Consider the following 27,225-nt stretch of genomic DNA (forward strand, 5'->3'; position numbering starts at 1 on the left):
TGTGGGCATGTGGCCGAGTGAACGATTAAATTAGTGCGTGAACGAGTGAGTGAACGATTGAGTGAGTGAGTGAATTAACGCCGCCTTGAACAAAATTTCTGTTATATTATGACATGTCGGCTTAATGACGGAGGAAAGCAAGACACTCTTATACGTGAAACACTGGTGAAACCTACGAGCATGGATTTTATGTTGATAAATATTATCCAGATTTCAAACCTAAGATCATAGGTTTCTGTCGCCCCTAAGGGACGCAACTCTACACTGCGAATCGTGGCGCCTTAGACGATTGTGTCTTGGATTAAAGGCGTTATCGGTTCTATGATATGCGGGCAACATATATGGAATATTTTATTGTGATATGCCGCAGTCAGAAATATCAAAGCGTTATCAGTGTTTTTCACTGCAAATCGCCTTACACTTTTATTGCACAGCCAACTATTTGTCAGAACACCAAGCACCTTTACCTGACATTTATTATTGTATTATTGTAGGCAAAATTATCTTTTCCATTATTTTAGGAAAATTTATTCTTTTCCTTAAACATGTTCCCAGGGCCCAACGAGAATATCAAAATTCGGTCCTTTATAATCGGAGTCCGCACGAATGATGTCTTCCGAACACCAGTGTTCGACGGGTTTCCTGACAGTGGAAACCAGTATGTCACACAACTGTAGATCCCCCCTGCCGAAACTATGATGACACTCTGATGTACTGTTTGAAAACCACAAATAAAATGCCACCAAACTGGCATACATGGGGCAGGATATAGAAATGAGTTTTTATTTAATAAAATATCAACATGACATGAAACGAATATCCCGTTAAACTGAGTTTGTTAGAGACAGACAGTTTTATTTCGGTATTAAAACCATCGGCCCATAGAAGATGTCGTCTTACCAAAAAAAAGGCTGAAGCGCAAATACAAGTATTTACACTTTTCAATATTAATAATAATAATAATAATAATAATAATATGTATGGTATATATGATATTTGTTTGGCGCCAAGCTCCATACCAGCTCGTGTGCTCATGGCGCTTACATTATTGCCCCAGTGTCAATACAGTGTTTCTAAGTTTATTTAACTATTTTAAAACATACCGTAGATTTGATTGATTATTTTCATGTTTGGCACTAGTGATGAGTATTATGTCGTGTTGATTTTTTAAAATTTACACATAAGGCGTAATAAAAGTATTTTAAACAAAACATGTATTTCATTTCATCCTCAACATAATAATTATCCATAAAATTGACAATAAATACATATCCGTTCCTGAAGAGGGGTATAAGAATATCTCCCAGTCTGTATATGTAAACCAAAGTTGCTACATCGAAATTGGGCTGATATAGATTTGAAAGAAAAATGTATAGGTAAAGAGCGATAACATGTGGAGTGAGTGAGTGAGTTTGGTTTTACGCCGCTTTTAGCAATATTCCAGCAATATCACGGCGGGGGACACCAGAAATGGGCTTGACACATTGTACCCATGTCGGGAATCGAACCCGGGTCCTCGGCATGACGAGCTTACGCTTCAACCACTAGGCTGCCCGATCGCCCCTGATAACATGTTGAAGTGACATGCCAAATGATACTTACTGTGAGATTCTCTGCCAGGTGAAGCTTAAACTGTTGCATAAATAACATACAATCCTAAACATTTTGAGAAAGCCACACATAATCAAAACCAAATTCAAAGAGAATATGCTTGATGTAAGAAGCCAGTGTTGTTCGACTTGATTCATCAAGATATTTTAACACTGGTGTGGTGATTAGTCAGACTTTGTTTTAATTACATAATACGATTTTGATTGTTTGTTTGATGTTTAACGACGCACGCAGCATTATTCCAGCTATATGACGGCGGTCTGTAAATAATCGAGTCTGGACAAGACAATCCAGTGATCAATATCATGAGCATCGATCCACGCAATTGGGATACAATGACATGCATCAAACAAGTCAGCGAGCCTGACCGGCCGATCCCATTAGTCGCCTCTTACGACAAGCATAGTCGCCTCTTACGGCAAGCATAGTCGCCCCTTACGGCAAGCATGGGTTGCAGAAGACCCATTCACGGTATTAATTGATAAAAAGGAAATTCAATATAAACAACTATACTACAATATGTATGAAGTTAATATCATATTCTATGATTATATTATAGAAAGAATTGAGACGTTCCGAATCACATCTGCCTTTTACCTATTTTAGTCACATTTTATAATTGATACCATCCTCATAATGGAGTGACAAACACAACGATTAAAAGATCACGTTTTGAATTAACTAAAATACAATATGATGTATGTACGACGTTGCCATGGGTACCACACAGTGCACGTGGCTTGGAGAAAGCACAACACGTGGAGGAGAGTCGACGCGTGGTGAAGTGGCCTGTTTCCGATGCCTTCAAGCAGTAACTCGCCTGTAATGTGTTTCAATTCGGCTGTTTGGTACACGCGAAAGCAATGCCGTCTGTAATTTCAGCGATCTTAGTATAAGACCCCGGGTTTTACTGCCAGGATAGAGTGTGTGCTGACGTCTTTTATGATCAGAAGTCAAAAGCCTTTTCCCCAATTCTAGCCTGACAATGTTTCCTAGAGCCAAAACTGTGGATTCCTAAATCATTTCCTTGAAATTCCCCACAGCTTTGTAGGGCTTTAAGTGGAAGAGATGATAGGATAGGCAGCTCTGTCTCCAATAAAAAAAAGTGGTATTCCACCTAGAAAGGACAAAGTTCAAACGTAAAACATATTTAGAACAGTGACGAGTAAGGGAAAGAAACACCCCGGTCATTCAAGCTTCATATAAAAAAGTGGTCAGTTTTAAAAACAGTCTCCACAGAATGTAAAACGTATTCAGAGATGGACCTTATATAATCTTACCTAGCACAGTGCATTCTATGATCGCTGTGCTACTATACGCTACTATTCGACCTGATTGATCACGACATTTTAACACTGGTGGGATGATTAGTCGGAGTTTGTTTTAATTATATAATTCGCTTTTGACTGTTTGTTTGTTGTTTAACGACGCACGCAGCATTATTCCAGCTATATGACGGCAGTCTGTATATAATCAAGCCTGGACAAGATAATCCAGTGATCAATATCCTGAGCATCGATCCACGCAATTGGGATACGATGACATGCATCAAACAAGTCAGCGAGTCTGACCACCCGATCCCATTAGTCGCCTCTTACGACAAGCATGGATTGCAGAAGACCCATTCACGGTATTAATTGATAAAAAGGAAACTCAATATAAACAACTATACTACTATATGTAGGAAGTTAATATCATATTCTATGATTATATTATAGAAAGAATTGAGACGTTCCGAATCACATCTGCCTTTGACCTATTTTAGTCACATTTTATAATTGATACCATCTGCACAATGGAGTGACAAACACAGCGATAAAAATATCACGTTTTGAATTAACTTAAATACAATATGATGTAAGTACGACGTTGCCATGGGTACCACACAGTGCACGTGGCTTGGAGAAAGCACAACACGTGGAGGAGAGTCGACGCGTGGTGAAGTGGCCTGTTTCCGATGCCTTCAAGCAGTAACTCGCCTGTAATGTGTTTCAATTCGGCTGTTTGGTACACGCGAAAGCAATGCCGTCTGTAATTTCAGCGATCTTAGTATAGGACCCCGGGTTTTACTGCCAGGATAGAGTGTGTGCTGACGTCTTTTATGATCAGAAGTCAAAAGCCTTTTCCCCAATTCTAGCCTGACAATGTTTCCTAGAGCCAAAACTGTGGATTCCTAAATCATTTCCTTGACATTCTCCACAACTTTGTAGGGCTTTAAGTGGAAGAGATGATAGGATAGGCATCTCTGTCTCCAATAAAAAAAAGTGGTATTCCACCTAGAAAGGACAAAGTTCAAACGTAAAACATATTTAGAACAGTGACGAGTAAGGGAAAGAAACACCCCGGTCATTCAAGCTTCATATAAAAAAGTGGTCAGTTTTAAAAACAGTCTCCACAGAATGTAAAACGTATTCAGAGATGGACTTATATAATCTTACCTAGCTCAGTGAATTCTATTGTCGCTATACTACTAAAAGCTACTATTTGACCTGGTTTATCACGACATTTTAACACTGGTGGGATGATTAGTCGGGTTTGTATTAATTGTATAATTCGATTTTGATTGTTTGTTTGTTGTTTAACGACGCACGCAGCATTATTCCAGCTATATGACGGCAGTCTGTATATAATCAAGCCTGGACAAGATAATCCAGTGATCCATATCCTGAGCATCGATTCACGCAATTGGGATACGATGACATGCATCAAACAAGTCAGCGAGTCTGACCACCCGATCCCATTAGTCGCCTCTTACGACAAGCATAGTCGCCCCTTACGGCAAGCATGGGTTGCAGAAGACCCATTCACGGTATTAAATGATTAAAAGGAAACTCAATATAAACAACTGTACTACTACTATATGTATGAAGTTAATATCATATTCTATGATCATATTATAGAAAGAATTGAGACATTCCGAATCACATCTGCCTTTGACCTATTTTAGTCACATTTTATAATTGATACCATTTGCACAATGGAGTGACAAACACAACGATAAAATTATCACGTTTTGAATAAACTAAAATATAACTTGATGTAAGTACGACGTTGCCATGGGTACCACACAGTGAATGTGTCTTGGAGAAAGCACAACACGTGAGGATGTTCACGGGATTAATTGATAAGAATTTAGTTCGACATAAACAACTATACTACTATATGAATGACGTTAATATCATATTCTATGATTATATTATAGAAAGAATTGAGACGTTCCGAATCACATCTGCCTTTTACCTATTTTAGTCACATTTTATAATTGATACCATCCTCATAATGGAGTGACAAACACAACGATTAAAAGATCACGTTTTGAATTAACTAAAATACAATATGATGTATGTACGACGTTGCCATGCTATGATTTTATTATAAAAATGAACTGAGACATTCACATCTATCCTTGACAAATTTTTGTCACTTTTTATAGTTGATACCATTTTGTACAATGGGATGACACATGATATGAACTGGTGCGTGTATGCTGCTGCTCGAACGCTGGAGGAACTCCATATAGTTTCAAACGAAAATAAACCACAAAAGGTAATAAACAAAATCACACAAAGAAAACTCAGAACGGCAAAAATCAATTTGGAAAACTTTAAAAACAAAATACAAGACAACAAAAGAGAAGATTTTAAATCAAATTCTTGATTCTCTGAAGCATAATTAAGGGTTTGGACAGAAACCAAAATAAAGTGGGACAAGAAAAATAATTTCATCAGACAAAACAAATTGTTTAAATCTGATGAAAAACATTTTTACAGGCAGTTAAATTCATCCAATGGCAGTAGACCCACCATGGAATCCAGTGAAAGGTTTTGGAAACAGTTGTGGTCTGTACCCAGCAACTGTAACCTCGAAGAACCATGGGTAGAGGAATAAAATGATTGTGTACACGAAAAATGAAATCACCATTGTTGTGTTTCATTACACCTGATTGCCTAAAAAATGTAATTATAAAGTCCAAATCTAATACGGCGCCACGGCCTGATGGTATTCGAAACCGGTTTTTGAAACTGTTCCCTTGTGTCCAAACACCAATACTTCACTGTTTTAATTCCCTTGTGTATACAGGGGATGTTCCGCCTTGGTTCTGCAAAGGTCGAACAATACTTCTCCCAAAGAAAGGTGATTTGACTGATCCCAAAAACTTCCGCCATATTACTTGTCTGAATACACAATATAATTTTTTTACAGGGTGTCTTACATATTGTGTCATCATACTGTACATCCAATGACATTATTTACATGGAGCAGAAAGAAGCCAGAAAGGGATGTTGGGGTTGTAAGGATCAACTACTAGTTCAGAAAATGATCCTTGAAGAGGCTAAAACTTACCACCGTAACCTCTAAACGTGTTGGATAGACGACAGAAAAGCTAATGATTCTGTACCTCACGAATGGATTTGAGGTCACTGGATTGTATTGACCTCCCCGAGCGAGTACTTGTTTTACTCAAGTCTTTAATGAAGTGCTGGTCAACTCAACTTGAGATGTTTTCGCAGGTTATGACTTCGGAACCCATTCCTATTAGAAGTGGAATATTTCAGGGCGATTCTTTTAGCTCTTTGCTTTTCTGTTTGTCACTAAATTCTATAAGCCTTTTGCTTAGCAAAGGGGAATGTTATCACCCGGGACCTCCTCAGCACAGATCCCCAACACCCCTTACTCACCTCCTTTACGTGGATAACCTTGAACTTATTGCGAATGGAGGATCTACACTACAAAAAGTCCTATACAAGTCGAGTCGTTCTCTAATGATATCGGCATGTCCTTTGGACTCGACAAATGCAACATTTTTCATTTAAAACGTGGCAAGGTAGAAGAGGGAGGATCAGTCAGTGTGCTTGGAGGAGGAGTTATTGACCATCTTGTGGAAGGTCAGGCCTATACGTACTTAGGGATGCAGATTAGGGACGAACTCCAGAAAGCCCATATCAAGGGCAAACTTTGGGCAGAGTACAAATGTAGACTTAAGATGATCTGGAGTTCAGGGCTGAATAGTCACAATAAAGTCAAAGTCGCCCGTCCTTTTGTATTCTTTTGGTGTTGTTGATTGGACGAAACAAGAAATTCAGGGAATTGACACCCTGACACGAAGAATCATGGCAGACAACAGATCCCATCACCCTCGCTCGTCCCTCAATCGCTAATATTTACCAATTACGATGGGAGGGGGTGGTTTGATTAATGTGGAGGCACTTCATGAAGCAGGACAAGACTCATGTTGAAAAACAAGGCATTCCACAGTTTTCTAAAACGAGCCAAGGATCTGGGACATAATCTCAATGTCGATATTGATTTTGTTGATGGTTCTGTACTGCTGGGCGGTGCAGAAATGAGTGTCAACCAAGCGACGTACCATATCAAGTCGGCCCCGACTCAAGGAGTGGCTATCTAAACGACCACTGCATCGAGTTTACGTGCAGTGTGTTCAGAAGATCAGCAATCCTGCAGATTCCTTCGCTTGGATGAAGTCGTCTGGCCTGAAAAGTGAAACAGAAGGTTTTCTGTTGGCTGCTCAGGGCCAATCACTTCCCACTCGAAACACTCAATGTGTGATTTTGCATCAAAATGTAAATATGAAATGTAGATTATGTAATGAATTTAGTGAGACTGTCCAACACATTGTGAGTGGATGTCCAGCTTTGGCACAGACACAGTATCTTAAACGACATGATGGGGTGGCTCGATCATTCTTTTACCGTCTTCGCCATGCTTGTGGTTTTGACACAGAAATCGATCCATGGTACGACCCGGAATATGTAGAGGGGGTCATGGAAAAGGATAAATACAAAATTCTTTGGAATATGCCTATTTACAGCCGCAGACGTATCCAGGCCAACAAACCTGATCTTGTTTGTTTTGCTAAATCCAATTAAATTATTTATATCATTGAATTTTCTGTCCCCTTTGACACTAATGTGATTGACAAGATTGAGGAAAAACATGGCAAATATGCGGACCTCACTTTAGAAATGTCACGCTTGCATCCCAAGTACCAAGTTGTCCGACACTCCATTGTTCTCGGTGTCTTAGGTTGGTACCTCCCAATCTGTTGACTGACATTGGGAGAGTACTCGGGTTTGCTACCAGGAATGCAGCCCTTCTGACAATCTGGGCAATGCAGAAGGCTGCAGTGTTGGGGAGTTTTCACATTCTACGAAAAGTTCTGGGTGGGTTTGACTAGGCAGCGCTTCCTGGGAGAAGTCCCATTCGCTGTCAGGGCTGCGTGTAGAGGGGGCAAGGGCCCCGAGCTGATGATAAGCCTAACCAGCCTGACTGTGCCAGGATCACCCACACCCTCTTTGCTGCATTTTTTAAATTTTTAATCTGTAAATAATAATAATAACAATAATAATAATAATGAGAAGAAGAAGAAAACGAATTCATGTACATGTAGGCCGTAAATAAAAGTGACAAAAAAATGTCCATTATCATAAAACAATCTCTGCTAAGAGCCATTGTACGATTCAAATTATTTCAAAATCATGTGTTTGTGAATCCTTGTCAAATACTTCAAGCTGTCCCACCCGTGACACCTGTCACAAACACATATAGAGGCAAGGCAATTGTTTTTTTCAAATGAAACGCGGAAACATATGGTATGGTATCGGAAGTTACTCATCCAACCTTAAGTAGCATTTGACCTGTCTTTGACTTTGGAATTAATTGACTTTCTTGTTGGTTAGATAAAGCCCTATCTGAACCGCATAATATTGGCGATAAACTAGGCTGCAGATATGTCTTTACAGGTCACACGATAGTCTAGTTTTGAGTCATCCGGGGTACTGTAGCCACCGCAAGATGCAATGTATTCAGAAGTATGGTCGATTTCAACCTCCTCCGTGGTCTAGTGGGTAGAGATGGGAAACACCGTGGTTCCATGCACTGGCCGCGTCAAAAGAAAAGACGTTGACAGATGGCACGTGTCCCTGATAGGACATGTAACGTATACTGCTTTACCGTCTATGACAGCTTTACCAAACGTGGGTCTGAATCGCCCATATTTGATCTTTAAGTACCGTTTTAATTCTCATTGGTAACACCATAGCGGTAAGTATCTTCCATCAGCACCTGCACACAACCTTATTGTCATGGAGACCTCATATACTACTTAATTGTCATGGGTAACATGTTAGCGGTAAATTAGTGTTATCTGCACCTGCACACAACCTTATTGTCATGGAGACATCATATACTACTTAATTGTCATGGGTAACATATTAGCGGTAAATTAGTGTTATCTGCACCTGCACACAGCCTTATTGTCATGGTGACATCATATACTACTTAATTGTCATGGGTAACATGTTAGCGGTAAATTAGTGTTATCTGCACCTGCACACAGCCTTATTGTCATGGTGACATCATATACTACTTAATTGTCATGGGTAACATGATAGCGGTTAATGTCTGCTATCTGCACCTGTACACTGCCTAATTGTCATGGGTAACATGATAGCGGTAAATGTCTGCTATCTGCACCTGTACACTGCCTAATTGTCATGGGTAACATGATAGCGGTTAATCTCTGCCATCTGCACCTGTACACAGCCTTATTGTCATGGGTAACATGATAGCGGTAAATGTCTGTTATCTGCACCTGCACACTGCCTAATTGTCATGGGTAACATGATAGCGGTTAATGTCTGTTATCTGCACCTGTACACTGCCTAATTGTCATGGGTAACACCATAGCGGTAAATGTCTGTTATCTGCACCTGCACACTGCCTAATTGTCATGGGTAACATGATAGCGGTTAATGTCTGCCATCTGCACCTGTGCACAGCCTTATTGTCATGTGTAACATGATAGCGGTTAATCTCTGCCATCTGCACCTGTGCACAGCCTTATTGTCATGGGTAACATGATAGCGGTAAATGTCTGCCATCTGCACCTGGACACAGCCTTATTGTCATGGGTAACATGATAGCGGTTAATCTCTGCCATCTGCACCTGTACACTGCCTTATTGTCATGGGTAACATGATAGCGGTTAATCTCTGCCATCTGCACCTGTGCACAGCCTTATTGTCATGGGTAACATGATAGCGGTAAATGTCTGCCATCTGCACCTGGACACAGCCTTATTGTCATGGGTAACATGATAGCGGTTAATCTCTGCCATCTGCACCTGTACACTGCCTAATTGTCATGGGTAACGTGATAGCGGTTAATGTCTGTTATCTGCACCTGTACACTGCCTAATTGTCATGGGTAACATGATAGCGGTTAATGTCTGTTATCTGCACCTGTACACTGCCTAATTGTCATGGGTAACATGATAGCGGTTAATGTCTGTTATCTGCACCTGTACACTGCCTAATTGTCATGGGTAACATGATAGCGGTTAATGTCTGCCATCTGCACCTGTACACTGCCTAATTGTCATGGGTAACATGATAGCGGTTAATGTCTGCCATCTGCACCTGTACACTGACTAATTGTCATGGGTAACATGATAGCGGTAAATGTCTGCCCTCTGCACCTGGACACAGCCTTATTGTCATGGGTAACATGATAGCGGTTAATCTCTGCCATCTGCACCTGTACACAGCCTTATTGTCATGGGTAACGTGATAGCGGTTAATGTCTGTTATCTGCACCTGTACACTGCCTAATTGTCATGGGTAACATGATAGCGGTTAATGTCTGCCATCTGCACCTGTACACTGCCTAATTGTCATGGGTAACATGATAGCGGTTAATGTCTGCCATCTGCACCTGTACACTGACTAATTGTCATGGGTAACATGATAGCGGTAAATGTCTGCCCTCTGCACCTGGACACAGCCTTATTGTCATGGGTAACATGATAGCGGTTAATCTCTGCCATCTGCACCTGTACTCAGCCTTATTGTCATGGGTAACGTGATAGCGGTTAATGTCTGTTATCTGCACCTGTACACTGCCTAATTGTCATGGGTAACATGATAGCGGTTAATGTCTGTTATCTGCACCTGTACACTGCCTAATTGTCATGGGTAACATGATAGCGGTAAATGTCTGTTATCTGCACCTGTACACTGCCTAATTGTCATGTGTAACATGACAGCGGTTGATGTCTGTTATCTGCACCTTGACATGTCATGGGTTTCCATGGGTAACATCACAGCGCTTGGTAAAGGTTGTATTGATTGATAAAGGACCTGCACCCGTCTTCAACTGTAGTTAACCCATTCACATAATACCACCCTACTTAAAAAACTCGATTTCATACCTCCTCACATTATCAGTACAAATTGCTCTGCATTCCTGTCTTAAAATAAAACCATTCCAAAACCATACACGTTTATAACCTTTCCAAACTGACCCTAGTACATTGATTTCCGCGGAACACGAGGAAAGACCTTTTTGGTCTGTGACCTCAGGTCCAGTACCTGCACAGCCTCGCTGCCTAACGAGAAAAAAGTGTCTCCTTCACCGGTGCCGTTGCTGCCGTTACTGTCACCCCCGATGCTCAACGCGCGCACAGGGCAACATTACATAGGACTCTTAATGTAAGAGGCCGGTCTAGTGTGGAGCTATCTCGTTAGTATGTACTCTGCTGCATCGAGCGAGTCACTTGAAGCTTCTGTTGAGACTTTGAGGGCATTGTTTGTGCCAGTTAAGTCCATGTAGCGAATCATGTGGTTGCAAACTATTTTGAGCATGTTTGCACATTATGTAATACAAGAAGTCTATCTGTAGGATGGTTCTGTAAACGACTGTAATGTAGCGGTCTGTACTACTTGATAAACACACCATGATTTTGATATATCATGCATTTAAAAGTATACCCAAGATGCATTTCAGTGTGCTCAACCATACTGTATAATAATGTAAGTCCCGATGTGTTTTCGATAGCATCTAGAATATATGTGATATATGGGGGAGATATACGTAAATCAACACGCAATGAGTTGACAATTCTATCAGCTTGGCAACGAGTGGGGCACGAGTCGCTTTTCGGCTTGTCCCGGAATAACATGAGCTGGTCTGTCATATTATGACACAAGTATTCATCAAATCAAATCATTAATCTGGGCTAGTAGCTCCTGAATTACTCTGTCACTGGGCTACAGATACACAGTGTTAATACTGCCTCATTAATTTCTCTGCCACTGGGCTACAGATACACAGTATTAATACTGCCTCATTAATTTCTCTGCCACTGGGCTATAGATACACAGTATTAATACTACCTCATGAATTACTCTGCCACTGGGCTATAGATACACAGTATTAATACTACCTCATGAATTACTCTGCCACTGGGCTACAGATACACAGTATTAATACTGCCTCCTGAATAACTCTGTCACTAGGCTACAGATACACAGTATTAATACTGCCTCCTGAATTAATCTGTCATCGGGCGATAGATATCCAGTATTAATACTGCCTCCTGAATTACTCTGCCACTGGGCTACAGATATCCAGTAATAATACTGCCTCCTGAAGGCTCGTGGCACTGGACTACAGTATAACTGTACAGTATAACTTATATGCAGTATAACTGCCTTTTCAGTCACTCCGGCAGTGGAGTACTGACATGCAGTATTCAGACTGTCTCCTGAAAGTAAATACAGTCAATGTGACAGTTGCATGGACTGACAACTCTATGTTGACTCATCCATAGTTGGAAACAAGAGAAGTCAAGACTTCGTTGCCAATACGGACTCTATTGACTCCTAAAGCGGCCGGGCCTTTGATATTCTTTGTATGGCCTTGGACGTTTGTTCCACGTGAAGTATTCTTTCAGTCAACGTTTTAAACACATTCAATATTGTTTTGCTGTGAAAGGGGACAAAACAGACAACCATGTTGTCCTGTTAACCCTGTCCTGAACAACATAGGGAGAAGATATTATTCCTGCATTTTGGAACAAAGTAAATCCCAGTACTCCAGAATATGAAAAGGTTGGCAAGTTACGTCGCCTGTAACGTTATATCAAGGTAATTGTATTTATGAGGTGTTCCTTTACGCTGTTAAAATACCGCTCGTCCACTTATCAAGAAACATCCCGTGAAGGCTCTGGTCGTGGGTCGATTCTCAGATCATATTTCTAAGTTTGTCACGCGACACCTGTGCTCGTGACATTCACCAAAGTGGTAAATGTCTGAAACCTGCTTTCTACCCACATTAAGCTTAAGCGCCTTGATATAACTGGAATGCTGTTCAAAGCGGCGTTAAACCCATCTCACTCACTCACTTAAATAACATTTAACGTCCAGTCATACCTGACACGTTCAACATGCTTGTTTAACTGAGTAGGCCGGTGTGTATACGAGTGCAACAAAGATCAATATGAACTCCATACAAATGAATGTCCTTCCAATGACGCCCAACAGCCACGGCCGACCTTTAATATCATTCATAAAACATCTGCGCTTTTTTTAAAGGCAGAAATCTTAAAAGGTAATCTCATGTTTGAATGAGTAACAAAAACAATCCTTACTTCTGAATTACGGAGATCAAATGCAAGCCCTAAAGCGTTTTTTTAGTTGAAATTCGGAGCGATAAAAGGGCTAAATTATTAGCGAAATTGCCTCCGTAATATTGGCTGTCTCGTGGTATCACGGCGTATGGAGGATCAAGCAGCCCGAGATCTCGGAGGATCTCGCGGCCCCCATAAAGCTAGATAATGCAGTCGTGCTGTCAAATTGGGTTGATATTTCAAGCGTTCAGACTCATTATCCGCCGAGAGGTTATAAAATGAAGTATTACACATTTCTTAACTGCAATCGGACAGCTGATGATTAGTGTATAAGTCCAAATATCTGATATTGTTACTTTTAATGTGTTCTTTATCTCCACCCACCGACTATTAAGACAACAATACGTTTCGATAGGTTCTTTCCGATATCCATGACAGTTTTTTTTTTAATTGTATTGAGAAAATAAGGCAGCAAGTTCGCACACCAGAAAACAATGAATGTGTTGGAATCCTGGTTTGCCCCGATACATTGTGTTCTTTGTTGTGACCTGCATCACTTCGGGATTTCCTACCACAATAAGCAGATATTTCGTGATGTAACTTTAATACTGTTCACACCGGCGTTAAATTCACTCACTCACTCACTCACTCACTCACTCACTCACTCACTCACTCACTCACAATAAACAGTCGACAACTCCGGTTGGAGTTACAGTGATGCCAGTGTATATACACAATATATAATTTACATATAATTCCTGAAATATAGACTTAGAAGATGGATAATCACTTTACTCATGCCCAAGGGGATCTACAATGGTCGTCCTAAGCCAAAGACTATTGAGGGGAAATGCAGATTTGCATTTGTGTCACTGAAAGGGAAATTATTGCTGGTACATACCTGAAGTACGATCTGATAGAGAAATACAGGCGACATTTGATGATCGGCTACACCTGAGTCTCTGACAGGGACATTTAAGTGATATGTATTTATCCTATTCTCCTGAAGTCTCTGAAAGGGACATTTAAGTGATATGTATTTATCCTATTCTCCTGAAGTCTCTGAAAGGGACACTTGAGTGATATATATTTATACTATTCTCCTGAAGTCTCCGGAAGGGATATGTTAGTGATATATATTTATTTGTATTCACCAAAGCCTCTGACAGGAACATTTAAGTGATATATATTTATCCTATTCTCCCGAAGTCTCTGAAAGGGACATTTAAGTGATATCTGTTTATTCTATTTACCTGGAGTTTCTGAAAGGGACATATAAGTGATATCTATTTATCCTAACTCCTTAAGTATCTGAAAGGGACACGTACGTGATATGTATTTATTCTCTTCACCTGGAGTCTCTGAAAGGGACATTTAAGTGATATGTATTTATTCTCTTCACCTGAAGTCTCTGAAAGGGACACTTAAGTGATATGTATTTATCCTATTCTCCTGGAGTCTCTGAAAGGGACATTTAAGTGATGTATATTTATCCTATTCTCCTGGAGTCTCTGAAATGAAATCCATGAGCAATTTGTGGCACAACTTTACCAAGAACGGTTTACGTTTACGTTTATGCTGAACGGTTACCTGACGTGTCATGTATTGAACCTCGATTCACCAAGAGTCTCTGAATGCCAAATACATTATTCACATAGACCAACACGTGAACATATGGTACAAGTCAAAATACGAAATGGCATCGGACATCATATTGGTCAGTGATGGTCAACTTGGACATCCCCAACATTGTCGTGCGCATGTCTACCATACAACGTTTTGACAGCTTCACCGAGAAAGTTATATTCACCCTCTTGTCACACAGTCTTGTCGAGAGCTTGTTGGTACTCGGTATTTTTCTGCACAGATCTAAATATGACATAGATGAGGAAATGCTACGCATCTCTTTTACTTCCGGTTCAGGTGTGGAAATCAGTGGTAAAAATAGGGCTATTTGAACATCAATGAATTATATCACACCATTCATCATACAAACACAACCTTGAACATCCGGGTTAGAATAGGTCTTCAGCAACCGATGCCTGCCGTAGAAGGCGACTGTGCTTGTCCTTAGAGGCGACTAACGGATGGTCAGACTCGCTGACCTGGTCGATGCATGTTATCATATACCAATTGCGTGGATCGGTGCTAATGATATTAATCACTGGATTGTCTGGTCAGGACTCGATTATTTACAGACCACCATGATATAGTTGGGATGTTGCTGAGTGCGGTGTAAAACAACAAACAAACAAACAAACAAAACAAAACATGCGTGAATACATTCCCACACACACCCCAACAGAATTAATATTTCCGAATTCCACACGTCTCCATAACTCTCCTCAACCCTGCCCTCACCGATGTCGCAAATATCGCGCCCCACCCCCACACAATCGAGGTATTGAGGTATTATCAACGCTATGGACAAGAACAAAGTGTATCTCAGCGTGTATTACCTCCAATACCATGACTCATATGTTAAACACTGCTACTCGAAAGCGCATTGCTACCAATCAGCTTTCCCATTCGGCCCCCTTGTCACTTGACAATGACCGATGGCCATAGACTTATAATGGTCGAAGTCAAGTGTTCTCCGTTTGGTCAGCTGTTAGTGGAAGTTGGTCTTGACAAGCAACGTTTAGCGTGTTTCCGTGTCCGAGGTGTAACTAAATATGCAGAAACCAGAGACTGACAGAGTTGACGGATGGCGTTACCGTGTTATTAGTAGGAGAAGGAAGCAAGGTTTGAAGGTTATTATGGTATTGCGTTCGCTTACTTATTATTGGCAAATCTTCGGCCGGAAGGAGCTCATTGGGGACTGAATGGTATCAAACGAGTTTTCTGTGATGGCACCACTATAAGAGGAGTCATTGTTGTTCTTTTATTTCTGGGTCCGTGATATCAAGTGATATCAACAAAATTGAATTTGGGTCAAATAAGCAAATGGTTGATAGCATGGGAAACTATCGTATTATCGCTCTCACTCACTCCCTTACTCACCCTCTCACTCACTCACAAATCAGTTGCATATATTTTTATACGCCTTATTAGAGTTATTTTTGTTTGAAAAAAATCATAAAAGCATTGGATTTGTTGCTGATAGAGCTACCACAATCTATACTCTTCAAAACAAGAAACGTAAAGCCAGATTTGTGTGAGGTAGGAAAATACATTTATACGAGGAACCGTACACGGTGTTGAGCCAGAATGGTGTGGAGAGAACACTTGGTGATTGCAGTCATCTCAGTTATCGGTACATAGGAAAAGGTGAAGGTCGGCTACCATCGATAACGCGTATGTCCCCCGTATGGAATCGACAGTGGCCTGACATGTCCTGCCCATGGAAGAGACGAGTATGCGAATCACATCCTGGTAGACCACTCGGCCTCCAACGCAAAAGCCAACTGCTGCAACGTCTGGTGTTGTGGTTGACGTCGGCGTAACCGTCTATCCAATTCATCCCACAGATTCTCTATCGGGTTCAAATCCGGGGATCTGGATGACCAGGGGAGAACATCACCGGTATTGTTGTGTAGACAGGCTCTTGTGATCCATGCTGTATGCGGTCGATCGTTGTCCTTGGAGGAGGACGTGTTGTAGGAGAATTTCGTTGATGTATCGTTGAGCCGAAAGATTGCCCTGGATGTGGACCAAACCTGTCCTGCCATGATGAGAGATTATCGTCCATATCATAACGCTACCCCCACCAAACCTGTCCAAACGCAGTTTCCGGCGTAACGTTCTCTCCGACGACTGTAGACCCGTGCTCTTCCATCCCCTCGACGGAGGAGAAATTCGTCGCTGAACCAGACATCTCTCCATCTCAGTTGAGGCCATACCCTGTGATGACGACGCCAATGCAGTCGTTGTTGACGATGTTGTCGACTCAATATGACGCGTCGGACATGACGTCTTGCTCGTGGACCTGCTGCTCTTAAACGATTACTTACGGTCTGGGCGGAGATTCTGCGCAGTCCGGGTATTTAGATGCGGTTGAGGTGGCTGTGGTCGTCCTTTCACATGGGTTGCGCAGTCCGATGTAGCGATCTTGAGTGGGAGTGGTTACTCTTGGTCGTCCCCACCTTGGCCAATCACGTGTTGACCGATGCTGTTGAAACCGATCCTATAGCCCTGTGAAGGTGCTGGGCGCTACATTGGAAACACTGGCTACAGCTGATCGGGATTCCCCTGCCCGCAAGCGGCCTCTGACGTTGTTTCATTTCACTTCTGTTAATCTTGGCACGTTGTTGAACTGTCACTGTTCGATTGACGCAGATGCCAGGCAATCACAAACCCTGCACTTTAATACTGTACATAGTGCTACTGCAGCTCTTGTTTATGCAATGGGTGCGTTTTTCCGAATCGTACGTGTTTCCCGACTAATGGTTTGTATGTTCTTGGGGTAATCATTTTGATCGGGGAAATTTGTCACTGACACTATAACACATTAAACGTCTTCATTTTGCGCCTCTTGGTCCGCTAAGTTTGCCTTCATGGTCCAAAATATCCGTGTTGCGTTTCTTGTTGTGAAGAGTATATATCCGTGTTGCGTTTCTTGTTTTGAAGAGTATATATAATTGTGTCTGTTATTTGATTCAGTTACCAATGAGTGGGTTGTTACGTTACTGCTGTGCACACCACATACCCTACATCATCTGACTGTCTCCGTGGTCTAGTGGTAGAGCGTCCGCCCGGAGAGCAGAAGGTCGGGGGTTCGATCCCCGGCAGTGTCATAACAAAAAGCGTTAACCGGTTGATCTTGCTGTTTCCCTGCCTGGTGCTTGGCATTAAGGGACTGGTCGGCTCGGCGGCCGAAATCTGTGACTGAGTGGGTAAACTTCAGCATGGTATGTCAGATGGGGGTAGCACTTTATAATAGACATCAGTCGGGACTTGTACAAGCATACACACATACACACACACGTACATGCATGTCGCCATATAAGTGTAATTATCTTGGATGCGACGTTAAACCCAGTTTCACCTCATCTCGCCTCACCCATAAACCCGAGTTAGTCTTCAGCCACCCATACCTGTCGTAAGAAGCGACTGACGGGAATGTGTGACGGGAATGTGTGACGGGAATGTGTGACGGGAATGTGTGACGGGTCAGACACGCTGACTTGGATGCTTCAGGTCATCGTATGCCAATTGCGTGGATCGATGTTCGTGTTGTCAAAGACTAGATAGTCTCCAGACTCGACTATAGACAGACCGCCGTCATACAGCTTGAAAGTTTTGAGTGCGGCGTTAAACAACAAACAGACAACTCATTGTCAACGAGTGCCAGTCTTCGCCAGTATTTGTCATTCAGAAACATAAAAACTGTGAGCGTTACGACTTGACTGACGACTGATCTTAATTGATCATTTGAATTTTTTTTTCAAATTTAAAAACAAAACATGTCCTATAATTGAATTTTAAGCAAATCGTGTTCCCTTTATATAATTAGCAACCGTTTATTTCCTACCGGCGATCTGGTCCCACGGGAGCGGCAGGGTGATTATTGTGCAGTGACCTTGGTGCAGTTCTTCTTCAAAATAGACAAGTTGGAGGCTTCTAAATGTATTTTTACTGCATACGTAAAGCCAATGGCGATGGATTGATTCACTGAGCTCTCCTCATCCGTGCTTATACTAACTGATTGTTAGCTGTGCACTTTAAAGAAAACTGTCTTGAAAATCATAGCATGATAATAATATACTAATATTATGTTGATAATGATATACTATTCCTATTATGTCATGCATATATCATATGTCAGAGGATAAAATCATGTGGTACGTTGGTAATATGCAATGAAGATAATCCTATGTCATGTAGATACTAATATGTCATGCATATAATCACATGTCATGCCTATAACGATATACCATGCTGATTACCATGTCATACTGATGATATTATGTCATGCAAATGCCAAGCTGGTAATCATGCATCATGGAGATGATATGTCATATTTTTTCTAGCTGTTTTTTAATTAATTTTTATAAAAAAAATATTTTTTAAATCTCTTTTATTTGGTTGTCATATGTTTTACCCAACATCATCGGTTGTGTAAAGTAAAAAAATCTGCCGGAATAGATTCCATAGGGCATAAAGGCAACATAGTGATGGAAATTATATGAACACCGGATGCTCGCGAAACATTGCTCTACCGGTAGCACGAGTCAGTCAATAATCTCCATAATGTGTATATTGCCTAACGCCACATTCAGTAATAATTTTGCCATACGATGGCAGCCTATAAACAATCGTGTCGGGGCTGGGAATCCAGATTTTGGTATAATGTCAGGAACGAGTCAGGAAGTCTGACTACCCGACCCATTCAAACAAGCGCCAGTAGGTCATGAGGGGTGAGAATTCCCCGTCAAGGTCAAGATATGGGAGAACATCGTGCATCATGTTGACAAGTAGCTCTGAATGTCCACCGTGGTATATCCGGAATAACTTGGGTGCACGTGTGGACCAGTCGTCTAAGGCTGTGGGGAGTTGCGTCCCTTGAGCTGGCCTGGAACCTATGATTTTGGGTACGAATCCTGCTTTGCCCCGATTATGTTTCTAGGTTTGTCAGCACCATACCCGTGCTCGTGGGTTTCACCGAAGTGGTAAACGTCTGAGACCTGCATCACTTCGGGCTTTCCTCCAACATGAAGCTGACACGCCGAGGTATAACGGGAATACTGTTAAAAGCGGCGTTTAAAACTCAACTCACACACTCACACACTCTGTAATAACTTACCCACGCCTTTGACAGTAAAACCTTGATGAGAAACTGGTGTTGTTGTTTTAAGTGTTTATGAGGTTGCCTACTGCCTCAGCGCTTTCGGCTGACCTGTGTCTCTTTTGGACTCATGTGTGTGAGTAGATTACACATATCTATTGCGAGTTTTAGTGTTCATCAAATTTCTGTTTTTGTACTGATATGATTTCTATTTTCGTATATTGATATGATTTCGTTTTTATCTGTGGTAGCTATGTTTTTATACGCTCGAGTAGCTGTCCTTCGCTATTGCATCTCTTGGCTTTAGAGGATCTATGACAGATAGCGGATGTAACTGTAATGATTGTTTTAACCGAGGTTATAGTCTTGACATTCCCGTAACAAGTGAGTAATGGCTTCAGGTTGATTGCATACCTTGTCATAGTGCTTTTGTGTGACCGAGTCTGAGGCGTGAGTTGGCTATTTCAACTTTCCTTGAGTATACGTAGGGCTTTTGGTGGATCTTGCGTTGAATAGCCATCTGCCAATCTTACTCGACCTTACTCGATGTCAATAAACTCGAAACTCGAAACTATTTAGTGGATCTTTGCTCATTTATCTGACATTGTAGACGGTTCTACACTGAACTAATGACGAATAGTCTTTTTAATTACAATACGTGTAAAGCAGTGTCAGTTACAGCCTCCACGACCGAATAATCTCCATGCCAAGATTTTGATTTCACACCAAGAGTGTCCAAAACACCATTTCAATCTGTGGTTTGGAGCAGACTTCATTGTAAAGGGAGTACGTTTAGGTAACAAGACAAGGGGTGATAAACACTGTCCTTGACTAAAGCCAATTTAACAAAGTGAAAATATCTTAATATTGGGGGGGTATGTTTACAATAATGGGTTTAATGTTGGGGGTATAGATGAGGGTAAGGAGATGTCGGATGGGTGGGAATTCAAGCGATATTTGAGGAAGGCAGGAAGGCAGGAAGGCAGAGTTCTTTAACCCATGTCGGGAATCGAATCGGGTGTTCGGCGTGACGAGCGAACGCATTAACCACTAAGCTACCCGACCACCCCTCAGGTAGTTGGTTAACAGAACTGTCGGAGAGAACAAAAATATAACAAGACCCTTGAATATGTTTATTTATTATTGTTAGAGACCTGCGTCGGTAGGGTAAAAAACAAAATCAAATTGCCTTTTTCCCGTTTGACATTGTAACAGTTATGTTAGGAGAATTAATGCGTTACCGTGGCAAGAAGGACACACTGCTTAGGTTAGCAATGCCAGGCCCAGCAGTAATAAAATATATCTACACTAGAATAATTATTTCACAATCCCAGATCCATTAACCAAGTTATAAAAAATAAAACGTCTCCAGGTGGTCACATTTTATTTACATCTACGTCTTTGATTTCCAAAATTTAGTCGATTCACATGTCACCAATCTAGTCAGAAATTTGAATGACTTTATAATCACTGACGTCATACTTATATGAGAAATCGGCTGGCCGTGAAGCGGATGAATATTGGTGCATCAAATTATTGTTGAGACACAATCTCATTTAAATCAGATCTTAAATGTCGCTATCGCTAAACAAAGATCTGAGGACATCCCATTACGGGTCACGTCAGAACGACCTTTCATCCGACTTATCAGAACGTCGCTTACCAGATCATGAAAGTGACAGTCGGAATGTGTTTTCTAATTATGCAACCTCGAAAACGTTTACACGGGGTATTCCGAACGACTGATTCCGTCAAAATTATCGTCTATCTCTCGCTTCCGTGGGATAAATATTTGAACGGGAGAGGCGCTGCATTGCAAGTGGGAAGAACTGTCATACAATCTCAACCATATAACAGACATTCCGGAATGTTCGTTTGTTCAGTTTTGAGAATTTTAATCGAGAACTATGTCAACATACTTTTCAAGCGTAGTCTGAAATGGAAGTCGCAAGGTTGAAAAGAGTGCCGTTACGCTCGAGAAAGCTGCTTTCTAATTGGCTGATTTCTTGTTAGTAGTTTCAGTGGTCGGTCAAAGTTCCCGAATGGTTGTTCTGACGTGACCCGTAATGGGATGTCCTCAGATCTTGGTTTAGCGGCAGCGAGAACTTAGATCTGATTTTAATGAGATTGGTTGAGACGAACGCGTATTAACCGTTTTGATGTTAAATGCATGACAGATATGATGCCAAAAGTAAAGGAACCGTGGAGTGGAAGTGAAATGGTTAATTGTGAACACAGGTGAAGTACAACAACAGCGAGAGCATAAATCGTTGACAGTGGCCATTGCATACATTTATCACTCGTACAAAATACATATGTTTCATTTCCATAAACAAAACGTATTAATGTGGCACAAATATATCTATGTCACTCGCCCGAAAGTCCATACATGTTAATTTCACACACACACGTGCGCGCACGCACCCACACGGACATAGACAAACACACACACCTACAAACACATAGACACACGCGCGCGCGCACATATACACACATACACAGACACACACCCTCAGACACACACGAAGACACACGAACACTAACACATACACACGTATCGTCTACGTCATCGTCAATATCAATGCCAGAGAACAACCAGTCTAGATTATCCACCGAAACAGATTCCATTGAGCGCAAAATGCAAAACAACAATGAACCACTAAACATCAGTGATGATACCAGGTGTTCACGAAGGGATAAGCATGTTGTATACTCCCCAGGGAGCTGAGAATGAAAATCGAGTGCTCACTGATCCATTGACCGGGAATTGGAGCATCCACTTGGTGAATGGAATCTGGCGCATTATAAATGCACTTATTATTATGTCCTGTATTTGTTTTTACCTGACACAGCATAGAAACACACCTGTCACACATATCGCACCACCATTCCTAGTGCAGCGTTAACAGAGCAGGGGAGTCAATAAATAACTATAATAGCTTCATATTAGCTCTCCTAAAAAAGTAACAGGTTCCTCTGGGAGACATATTCATTCATGTTTCCCGCTTCTTCAATTGTCCACATGTATTTGTGAATCTACACGAGCTCATTGGTAATGGGTTGTTTCTTCAACTCATTATTTAAAGCAAGACCGTTCTGAAATACATGTATTCGTGATGTAATAAGACTTGCAAAATAAAGACTTTTCACTCTTTAAGTGTAATATATTGTCGCTTAAATCTCCCCATGGGACATTCGTCTAAATAGATTGTGCTGAACAAATCAATTGATATGTTAAACAACTCAGACAAGATCGACATATACATATGAAACGAGTCAAAAAATATAAAAATACCTCATTTCACGTTTAAGAAAAAACATACCTCCGTAGCAATTTGTTATGCATCAGTTTTACCAATGTTAACCGGAGTATATATATTCAACATAGTGACATTCCCTATTTTCTAATTTAAAGCAAAGTTCAAGTGGCGAGACAAATATGACTTTAGAATATATGAGGGTTAGACATACAACTTCAAATGGCTTAATAATAATGTGCACATTTATAATGCGCCAATTGCACACACTAAAGCGTGCTCAAAGCGCTGCATTATTCCTCCAGTCTATGGATCAGAGTGCACTCGATGTTTCTCAGCTCCCTGGGGATCATGCATACTGCCTGTGGGGCAAGTGGGCGTTTACAGTCATATTGCTACTGCCTACAAGATAGCATGATCGCACTCACATGCACTCGCTTCTTTCGCGACACCTTTCCATACCGTGAAGATCTGGGGCAGAATAGGTCTTCAGCAACCCATGCTTGCCGTAAGACTATGTTTGTCGTGAGAGGCGACTAACGGAATCGGGTGGTCAGGCTCGTTGACTTGGTTCATACATGTCATCGTATCCCAAATGCGTAGATCGATGCTCATGATGTCAATCACTGGATTGTCTGGTCCGGATTCGATTATTTACAGACCGCCGTCATATGGCTGGCTGAAATATTGTAGAGGGTGGCGTTATACAACAAACAAACAAGACAACTTTCCAGTAGCATTATTGTATATATATTGCGGTTGATATTGTCCTACTCATCTGTGGAATTTGTTAAATTTGAAAAAGGATGTTCATTTGGTTCTTTTGTGTGAGCCATGATTATGAGTGTGTGAGGGAGTTGGGTTTAACGCCGCTATGAACAGTATTCCAGTTATATCGCAGCGTGTCAGCTTAATGTGGGAGGAAAGCCCGAAGAGATACAGGTCTCAGACGTTTACCACTTCGGTGAAACCCACGAGCACGGGTATGGTGCTGACAAAACTAGAAACATAATCGGGGTGAACCCGGACTCAAACCCACAATCATAGGTTACTGACGTACCCAAGGGACGCAACTCTGTACAGCGAATTGCGGCACCTTAGATGACTAGGCCACCCGTGCCCCCAATATAAATGTGGACATGAACGCATCATCCCTTTTCATCAACATGATCCCCATCCCACCTTGTATAATCCTGAATTCCCCGCAGCTGGGGGCCGTTTCGTGCCGTTGTATAGTCATGAATAAAAATGTTCATTTTGAATAATTTGGATAAACAATTAAAAATGAATAACCAAAATTGTCTCTTAACACACAACAACGCCCACCTGTGAACAAAAAGTACTGGAAGAAATTCTGCGTTTAGCGAATATTCTGTCAGTATGTTTCTGTGTAATTAGCCGAGTGGGAAGTCAAGTCTAACAACGAAAAACCCCGATGGACATTAATGTCATAAGTTTGAGGAGTAACTTCTCCCGAGAACTATAACTTCTCACATTTATCAACAAACCAATACAGAGACTAGATAATATTCAATTACACAATACGTTGCCGACATTTAATCTCATTGCAAAGCAATCTCTTAAAACAAAACCAATTTTGAGAGCTCAACGTCAGTTCCGAGGCTTCTCTCTTGGTAGATGCAGGCATCGTTTCAGATGTACAGATGTACTGGGTAACAGATTAGCGGGCCTTTGTCTGTCATCGTAGTCGTAGTGGTAGTAGTTAAGGTGTTGTAGACGGGGACGATGTCGGCTATGAGGGGTAGAGCGATGAAGGGACACCAGCTGTGGTGAATGGGAAGAAAATTGTACGGAAAAGTGACATGAATTTAAATGGGGTCCAAGATTATTGCACGTGTGCGTCTGTATGTGTGTGTGTGTGTGCTTGTACTAGTCCGGACTAATGCTGATTTTATAGTGCTAGCCCACGGCAATACCATGCCACAGTTTTACATGAATACCCCACTCAAACACAGTATACGGACTGGGAGCCTACCAATCCTTGTTTTAACCTCTTAATGCGCCAGGCATGTTAACAAGTACCATTTTTGACGTCTTCTGGTATGACGCGACCGGGGATGAAACCCCGGATCCTTCGCTCTCTACGCGGACTCCTAGCCGACCAGCCCTTGTTTTAGCCCTATAATGCCAAACGCCAGACAGGGTAGCAACAATTACCATCTATTAACGTCTTTTGGTAGTACGGAAGAGAGTTAGATAAATATTGGGGTTACGGTGAGTCCGTAGACAATTTATACTTTTCGTGATGAAAATGGTGTGTCTCCCATTGTATACAAGAAATACGATAAGTAAAATGCGTTCAAAGTGTTTTAACGGTTTCATGCAAATTACAGCTTTATCGACGTTAAGCAAATGCGATTTGGATTAATGGTATTTGTTTGTTTATTTTTTAACGCTGCACTCCAGCTATATGACAGCGCTCTGTAAATAATCGAGTCTGGGCAAGAAAATCCATTGATTGAAATCATGAGCATCGATACACGCAACTAGGATACGATGGCATGCATCAAGCAAGTCAGTGAGCCTGACCACCCGATCCCGTTAGTCGCCTCTTACGACAACATAGCCGCCCTTCACGGCAAGCATGGGTTGCTGAAGACCTATTCTACCCCGGATCTTCACGGGTCTGATTGTTTGGCTACGTATGACGATAACCGAATTCCGCTGATGTAATCCTTAGTGTCATGGAAGCACTTGAAATGAACGATACCTCACAATTAGTTGGAACGCCGTTTGTCATATCTTCTCTCCTTTGCTTTGTAAATAGGTGACACACAAAACGTTCACTTATTGACATAAATTCTTCTTTTCATCTTCCTCAATAACTAACCGAAAATACAACTGTGTTGTAAAAGCGCTATGTAATATGTGACCTTCTGTGTTAAATAACTGATGGGATACATACACCATTCTCTCGTGTGCTTGCACGGCGCCTGATGTGTTTGTGTATATGCTACCGCATATTGGCAAATTTGGCTCAAGGGAGAACTCTGGACTGCCTGCTGACCACTTTACCGATCTGGTGTATTTGGTCAGGACTTTATTCTTTAATGGGCGCCGTCGTATGGCAGGAGTACTGTTATGCGGCGTTAGGCAAGAAACAAATAATTACTTTTGTATGCAATTTATGTGTGACGGGTGTTACCGGTTGAGCAAGTCATTGGTACCCTTTTCATCTGGTGTGATCACTGATTTGTTCAGTGAACCATTCACATACGTTTCGCCCAATGGAATCTGTTTCTGCAGATAATTAGGAAGGATTGTTCTCTGGTGTTGATACATTTTGTTTATATTACGTTACAAATATTAATTAACTACAACGTCCTTATAGAGAGCAACATGTTCTGCGGACTTCACTGGAGGATCTCTTGTCAGTGTTGGAAATCTCTTCGGATAGTCAGTCGTCAAGGAAGCTGAATTTCTCACAGATTATATTGAGATCTAAAGAGAATACGTGAAATGAGTGAGTGAGTGAGTGAGTATGGTTTTAGCAATATCACGGCGGGGGACACCAGAAATGCGCTTCACACATTGTGCCAATGTGGGGAATCGAACCCGGTCTTCAGCGTGACGAGCGAACGCCTTAACCACAAGGCTACCCCACCGCCCTTTACCTAAAATGATAGGAGCAAAATAAAGCAAATCGGACTTGGGATGATATTTATAGGTAACAATATTACCAACAAGCCTATGTATTAGGAATCAGAAGAAAATGATGTTTAACCTGCTTGTCAAGTCAAGGTCAAGTCCAGGTCAAGTCCAGGTCAAGTCCAGCAAAAGCCATGCATTATCATGAATCACAAGTGTATCTCCTTCTTGTCAATAAACCATTCCCCTGTTTACGGTGCTCTCTATCAAAAACAGTACACTTTTTCTGTCGACCATTATCAGTAATCAACACGAGCTTTGTACAGTTCTTCCAGCTCCTTGCCATCATGTAAAACAGGCGATGTTGCTGGCGTGATCGATGACTTCACAACACGGCGTTCTTTCTTATACCCCTCATATCAAAGAAGGACTCTTGCCAACGTAGTCGTCATTTTGGGCATATTTCCGTTACGCGAGCTGAAGGATATTGTACCTTATCGTACTTCAGTAGCTGAGTTCTATGCCGCTTGTACAGAATTTCAAAGTACCACTGCGTGTCTGCTTAATGTTGGAGTAAAGTACAAAAGGATGAA

The 27,225-nt window shown here is 41.4% G+C and overlaps 1 protein-coding gene across 1 annotated transcript in view; it reads left to right on the forward strand.

Annotated features, from left to right (window-relative positions):
- Positions 1-27,225, forward strand: part of LOC124145154 (LWamide neuropeptides-like) — a 133,052-nt gene that overhangs the window by 83,029 nt on the left and 22,798 nt on the right. The window lies entirely within an intron of this gene.

The sequence above is a fragment of the Haliotis rufescens genome, unplaced genomic scaffold (genome assembly GCF_023055435.1).
Source record: "Haliotis rufescens isolate VD_foot unplaced genomic scaffold, xgHalRufe1.0.p SCAF_9, whole genome shotgun sequence".
Lineage (NCBI taxonomy): Eukaryota > Metazoa > Mollusca > Gastropoda > Lepetellida > Haliotidae > Haliotis > Haliotis rufescens.